The sequence below is a fragment of the Grammomys surdaster genome, unplaced genomic scaffold, assembly GCF_004785775.1.
Source record: "Grammomys surdaster isolate TR1022 unplaced genomic scaffold, NIH_TR_1.0 126133, whole genome shotgun sequence".
In the NCBI taxonomy this organism is placed as follows: domain Eukaryota; kingdom Metazoa; phylum Chordata; class Mammalia; order Rodentia; family Muridae; genus Grammomys; species Grammomys surdaster.
The window spans coordinates 641450-649006 of NW_021620941.1; positions in this window are offsets into that span (position 1 = coordinate 641450).

Here is a 7557-nt window from a genome sequence, read left to right on the forward strand (position 1 = left end):
GAGACTCAGCCTCGATAGATTAAGTAGGGAATGATTAAGACTCTCCCCGTCAGCTTTGGGCATCTTATGTGCGCACACGTACACACACACACACACACACACACACACACGCACGCATACACGCACACATGCACACACACACACAGATGTGCATTCCACACACACATGTGCTCACATACAAACAAATGACCACAGAGCTTGTTAAACTCCCCAATAGTAATGTGAAGTATCCAAAAATCACTCGCTCAATGAGAAAATGGAGCCTGAGGCTGGGAGAACAGCCAAGGACTCTTGCAACTCAGCTCCACCCACCCACCCCCAGACTCCAGAACCTTTGAGCCATGATCCAATCAAAACAGGGCAGCAAAGAGTGGATCAGATCAGAACGTCAAGTTAAGATGTGTTCAAGATGAAGATGAGCAGAGACACATAGGGCAGTCCTCCATCCAGCTGCAACCCTGTTCAGACTCAGAGAAACTGGTGGGCTGAGAGAGGATGGTGGACCTCAGCCTCAGTTTCCTCATCCATGAGGTGGGGCTGAACAGCTGATGGCCAGGAATGGAGTGCTGGCATTGGCTGAATGCTCAGTGAATGGCATAATGTCACCTCGATGGTGACATGCAGCATCTAGGGAGACTGGACCAGTCCAGACCAAACCAGCCCCATCAATTAGGCAGCTGGAGCCTGGGAAACCATCCTGCCCTGTTTGCTGTTTGGGGTTTTGTGTTTCCCAGCGTTTCCTTTGGAAAAAGTCCAGCTTCCTCCTCTGCTGGAAGAGGACTCTGTTCACGCCTGGGCCTGGATGCCCAGGGGAGCCATGTGGAGAGGTGACAAGAGCCTGGGGTTTGGAGTTAGGCCAGTTGGGGTTTGAATCCAGGATCTGACCCTTTCAAGGCTCTGTGACCTGTCACAAATGACTTCACCTCTCTGAGGTGCTGATTTTGTTGCCAGTTGTCTCAGAGGATTCTAGATGTGGGTGGAAGGGCTGAGATGAAAGAAGATCCTAGGTGCATTTCCCTGGAGTACAGGGTGTTCCTTTGGGGGAATTCTAGCTTGGGGTCAGGGAATGTTTCTAGGCTTCCAGCAAGATCACCAACACAAATGCCTCTCAGGGGTGGGGATGGGGGACATGGAACCAAATCTGAATGGACAGGATAAGATATGTAATGTGAATGAGTTAAACTCCAGAAAGTCAGCCCCTTGAGGGGATGGGAGTCCCAAGTTGTCAACCCCATGATGGTCCTTCAGAGAGAACTGACTTTCCCTACAAAACCTCATGATTATGTACAGAAAGGAAAATGTGCTATATGATGTCATTTAGATGAAAGTTCAAAACCAACCAAACTGAGGATAGAACCGGAAAAAGCAAGCTGGTGGAGGGAGGCAGTGCTTTTGGGAAACCAGCAGCGTCCTTGGTCTTAATCTAGGATTACTGGCATGGGAGTGTCCCCTTTATAATTTCACACTCTGTACACACTTCTATATGCATATTATAGTTCAATAAAAGTTCTATAATCAGTTCAAAGAAACACATTAAGGCTGCGGGGCTGGGAGGAGAGAACGCTTGCGTGAGTTCTATAGAAACCCTCCAACTGTCCTCAAAGGTCATGTGAGGAAGGGCCGGACAGAAAGGCAGCCTCTCTTACCAGCGCTGTCTTCCAGTGAGCTCTCACCGGCAACAATGTAACTCTCAAACTCACCCTTACTTAGCATTCATTTGACATCCTGCAGGGAGCAAAGAATGGGTGAGCCTTGATTTGTTTCCAAATGGGCCTTTCCAAAAAACATCAATTCACCAAGACCGTTCCCCAACCCTGAGCACCCCCACGGAGCACCCCCACGGAGCACCCAAAGGCTTTAGACTCCAAGACAGGTCCTTCAGGGACCATTAGGCTGAGGACAGCAGAGGACCAGCCCAGGCTCCACCCCTCTGCCCGACTGATGCAGGAGTCCTGGGTTTATTTTCACTTGCTTGTGCCTTGCTCTTTTTCTCTTCCGAGGGCCAACACATGATGCACACATCTCCCACATCACACGGAGCAAGCGGCAGAGCCAAACAAACGCACATCATCAGATGCATTTATTTGCACAGACACTCATAAAAACTTTACTAGACACCAAATAATTACAGGAAGGGGCCAACCTCCAATTCGGCTGAGCCGCAGCGTTTTGAAGTGGATTTAAGATAGAGATCAAATAAGAGAGGCACCCGCCCTGGCTCACACCCACCCCCCTTCTCCAGCCGTGGACCCTCAGGGTGGAGACCAATGAACTCTTTGGCTTTGGTGAATTTGTGTCCGATTCTTAAGTTCCTAATGAGGCTTTTATGGCTCCAAACATGGTCCTTCACCCTCTCTTTGTTCTGGTTCCTGTCTTGTACTGGGGAGCCCCTCATTCTTAAAGACAGAATTCCTGTCAAACCCATCCATTTGGCAAGAAACACTGAGATGCTTAAGGAAAGTGCTTGGTAAAAAGCAAACATAACACAAGAATACACACGTCACAGTCTCTAACGGGTTTCTTCCTAAAGGGTTTTTGTTTTTGTTTTTGTTTTTTTAAATCTTGATTCTATTGCCTCTCAAAGCTCTCACTGTCAGTGCTAGATGCCCTCAGCCTCAGGTTTCATAACAAAATGAGAAGGCTGAACTGGGTGCTGGGTGCTCAGGCACTGGCCATGACTCGTGTGGCCAGTCCCCAGCAGCAGGCACAGGAACTTCACCTGTCCTGGAGAGAAGGAAGAGACCAGACAGGACTGATTTTGAGACATGTCTGTTTTCCTTCTGGCTCTAGAGGAGGAAGAGGAAGAGAAGGAGGAAGAGAGTCTCCTATGTCTAACTAGCAGCTCCCCTCCCAAACGATTATTCATCAGATAGTACGTCTAGAGCCCTACTGTGAGCCACGTCGTGAGCACTTCCATGGACCCTCCCAGGAACTCTGTAAGATCAATGCTTCTTTTATGCCGACTGCACAGACAGGGACATTGAAGTACAAATGTGCAGGTCCTCTGCCCAGACAAGATCTGGTCGCTTCCCGAGACATGCCCTTCTCCCGTCCCTAACCATTGCATAGCCAGTAGGAGACCCCAGCTCTGGGCTACCCAGTCCTGGGAGAGCCTTCCGCTAAACCTTCCCAAAGGCTGCCGGCAGCCTTTGGATCTGAGGGAGCCTGATTTCTACACACGTGGGGCAAGCCCGTGACTAATGGTCCAGAGTGATGGCCAGAGTGCCGGTTGTTGGAGGGCCGAGGGATTTGGCTGCGAATGTTCATCTTCCGGCTCTGGGCATCCAAACACACACTGGCTATCGGCAAACCCTGGCGCCCCTCTCTCATCAGCCTCAAAAGCCTCCAGTGGAGAATAAGAAGCACCTCAGGAGTCCCTCTCCAGTCTCGCCTTTCTGGAGAACTTCCACCAGCACAGGGAGACCTCGGATCCCCTTCCAGTGCTGTGACTCCTGTGTCCTGGGTGAAGATGCTCGGAGGGGTACCAGGATGCTCGAGGGTTGAAGTGCCAACGATCGACCTCTGCTGAGCCTTGGGCACTCCCTTGCTCCATTTCTGTGGTCTTCGGGTTCACCGTCACCGTGGACCTGGAGTAGACTGAGTTTCTCCGGGAGAGCAGCTCCCGACTTGGCCCACAGCTTGAGACAGCTTTGATTCTGCACGAGGGGGCCTCGTAGATCTTGAGACTCCATTAGTCTGGAACAGCATGGGTGGGCCTAGGTGCACCATGGCCTCCACTCTTGAGGCAGAGCAGGAAGGCCGGTGCTGGATGCTTCTGATATTCTTCTTGCTGATGAATCCAAGGCTGTGTCTGGTCCTCCTCCTGCTGGGATCTGATACTCCAGCCCCTGGTTCTAAACCTGGAGGGAGGGTCCTCTCTCTCCCGGACTCTTGGTCAAAAGAACCAAACGGTTGGGTTTTCGTTGGTGTAGCCCTTCCCCTCCCACCGCCCCCCACCCAACCCGCTCATGCGCTTGCACGAGACAGGTCACTACCGAGTGAGATTGCAAAGTCCTAAAGGAGAAGAGCTAGAGATTAAGTCAAGGCTCAGGATAAGAAGAGACCGAATCTCTCCCTGTTTTGTTTCTTGCGATTCCAGCCGGTTGCTGGCAGCCCGCCTCCTCTTTGCTCAGGTGGAAACAATCCCGAGTGGATTCTGCAACAGACGTCGGAGACCACAAGCATCCCGCGTTGGGCGGCGCGCACGGGAGTGATATGCTACCAGCGTTGTGAGTCTCAGAGCCGAGGTGGGCATCGGCTTGTACAGAAGCAGACAGAGCCAGGAGCTTGAGGCCCGCGGAGAGAAGTGGGTTCCAGGCCTAGGCCGTTGTTCTCCTGTCCAGTCGCATTATTCTTCCTCAGCGGCAAAGGATGGGAGACCAAGAACCCTAAGGATGCTTCGGAGACACACGGACGACTGTGCGGGGCAATGTGAAGACCCGGGATACACAACTCAGGTTGAAGAAGTAAGGACAAAGAACAAGGACCAAGGCCTACGGGTCGAGGGAAATGGACAGAAGGAGACAAGCAAAAGGGATCAAGGTTGTTAACGGAGCATCCTCAATAAGACTAGAGACAATCCCGGTTTCACCGTTCACCAAGGGAGCGCTGGACTCAGTTCCCGACGGTTCCGGCAGCCTGACCTGAGTGGGCCCGGTACAGGGCTGCAGCCTGAACAGGGGCGCAGGGAGCGACCCCCAAAACTCTGCTCCTTGGAAAACACACCAGCCATGCATCAAATGCGCGGGGGGCGGCCCTTACAGGTGTGCCCTTGGCGCTGCCCAGGCTTCAAGCACTGCAGAACGCGCAGCAAATACAGCCAAAGGTCCAGGCCCTGTCTTGGACTCCAGCCAGAGGATCAGGGAAGCCTCAGAGGCCGGGTCACAGGGGCCTCCATTCAGCCAAAGAGAAACGGAGAGGGATGGAGTAGAAATGGTCAGGCACAGGAGCGGGGGGGGGGGGGGGGGGGTTGGGGAATGGGAGGGTGAAGATGGGGGTGGAACACTGCGCGGATTGCTTAGAGTCTGAGGTGCGTCTTTAGGGCTTGAGACAGAGAAGGTACTTCGATTCAGCGTGAAGGAGATGGCAAAGGTCTGGAACCGGGGCTTTCGGTGCCCAGCGGTGGTTGCAGAGACACACTATGGCCAGCAGAGGGCGGAGTGCACCCGGTCGGCCCGCTGCCTCTGCTCGCGGTTCGGCGCCTCCCGGCTCTGCACTCCCCAGCCTTACCCGCTCGGCTTCTTCCCGCAGCGACTCTCCGGGGCCCAGATACCCAGAAAAGGCGGTCGAGGCCCAGGCCTCTGCCCAACCTCAGGGCTCAAGGCCTTAGATTTCCCACACTGGGTAAAAACAAGCTGACGAAGGGTGGGTGAAGAAAACTCTGCATCCACATACCCATGCTCCCGGATACAGACACACAAAGGCGAAAGAAGAAATACACAGAACACAAAGCCACAAACACAAAAACCCCTGGGCGACACAGAACAATTCAGGAGCGGGGGCGGGGGGCAAACAGAAAAACAAAGGTAACTCGGAGACACACTTGTAGAGAAAAATCTACCAGACACACTACAGGGGCCGAGGCTCATACAAAGGCGTAGACATCTTCGCTGTGACACAGACACGAGGACACACACAAAGACGTGCAAAAACATGACATAGAAGCACGAGAGGTTCCGCAGACATGCATGCAACACACAGACATTCACTGCCTGGAAAGGTCTCAAGGACACACAAACACAAAATGTATGTGCACAGAAACACGGGTGCACTGGTACTCAATAACCTCCGAGCCCGGAGCGCCGACACGCACAGACACACTCGGATACCCACCGACACACACGCAGGTACTGGGGTGGGGCGGTGACCGCTAATCCTCCACAAAGCCGGACCCCTCCGCCCCCCCCCCCCAGCACAGGGGGCCACTTCTGACCAAGCCTCCTGCAGGCTCCAAATCCGATCCGCCCTCTCGCCTCCAGCGGGGTCAGGGGACCCGCCCTCCGAGCCCTCCATCCCCGCCCGGCTCCGCGCTGCTGCTCAACAGCCGGAGGGGCCAGAGCCGCCCAGCATCGGCTCACGGGGGGCAGCTAGCTCCTGCCCTGGGACCGCACCATCCCTCCTGCTATTCCAGGACGAAACTCCCGCGGGAGTGGTGGGGCCGAAGCGTCGGTTCCCTGTGTCCCGACGCGACGTCTTCTAGTTTCCTCGCGAATGTCTGACCCGATGCACCCAGGAGTCGCCAGCTGCATGCTGCTGGCCTTGCGTTGCCCGCTGTCGAGGCCCACTTTGCCCAGGTTGGCCAGCCCTCAGTCTCTAACCCTAGCCAGGCCCCTTAGTCGCAATGAAAGGGCACCGATTTCAGAGGTCACACGGATTTCCTTAGAACGACCGCGCCGTTCCAGGCCTCCACCCCTAGATCTTGGGGCCACCATTTCTTACCTGCCCCTCATAGTCCAAGCTCTGGCAGTCCCAACCTTCGCCCACTGACCCCTTCCGGGAACGAGATCCCTTTCCGAGCCCTGTTGATCCTCTCTTAACAGTCTCTTGGTCTCAACCCGGGCCTGACCATGCTCGTTCACCCAATGTGATCTGCCCCCATTCTGGATCTGGGGGCCCCTTCAGCTCACTCCTCAGCCCTATTTCTGCCATGCCTGGGCTTTTCGGGACCTCTCACTCAAACTACAACCCCTGCATCCCCTCTCCAGGTCAGAGCTCCCTTTGGCGAGTCCGGGGCCAGCGGTCCCTTCTCTCATTTGATGTTCCCCATCCCTCGACCTAAGAGCCCTCTCTGCGCTCCAGGCTGTCCAGTGCAGGCCCCGCCTCTCGAGGGGACACTAAGTCAGACCCTGCGACCTACCTTAGCCTACAAGCCCGGGTTTGGGGCAGCCGCTCCAGCCTGGCGCCGTCCCCTGGAGAAGTCACTGAGTTCCCCGCCGTCTGCACAGTCTGGCCTCGCTCGGGGCCACTCCTCTGAGCGTTGGAGCTTTAAAAAAAAAACAAAAATATTAATAATAAGAAAGGCAAGAAAAAAAAGCAAACCTGATTTCCCCAACTCCCAAATCAATTTTTCAAGAGGGGTGGGGCACAGGATTTGTTTCCATGGCTAACCAAACTTCTGCCAAGGGTGGGCAGGATGGCTGTCTGGGTTCAGGGCGCGGCTCCGGGTGGAGGCCGGGGGCTCAGGGAGCCCTCCCGCAGGGAGGGGGGAGGCGACGGCACTATTTGACGTGGAGCAGCCGGCTCATCCCGGCGCAGTGATACGAGGCGCACCAATGAGTTCAAATGTCAGGAAGTTTGAGGAGGGGTGAGGCGGCTCCGGGCCGGAGTATCCCTCCGCCGCCAGCCCCAGCTCTAAACCGAGCGGCTCCTCGGGCGCACCATGGCACTGGAGTAGTGCGGAGAGCGCGCCTGGAGCCCCGCGGCCCGCTGCGCCCCGCCCGGGACCCTGCTGCGTCGCCCGCGCCCCCCCAGCCCGCGGGGCCGCCCCTGCACCCCCGCCCCCTCCCCCGCCCGCCGCCGCCGCCGGGATACTCCGGCCCGGAGCCGCCTCACCCCTCC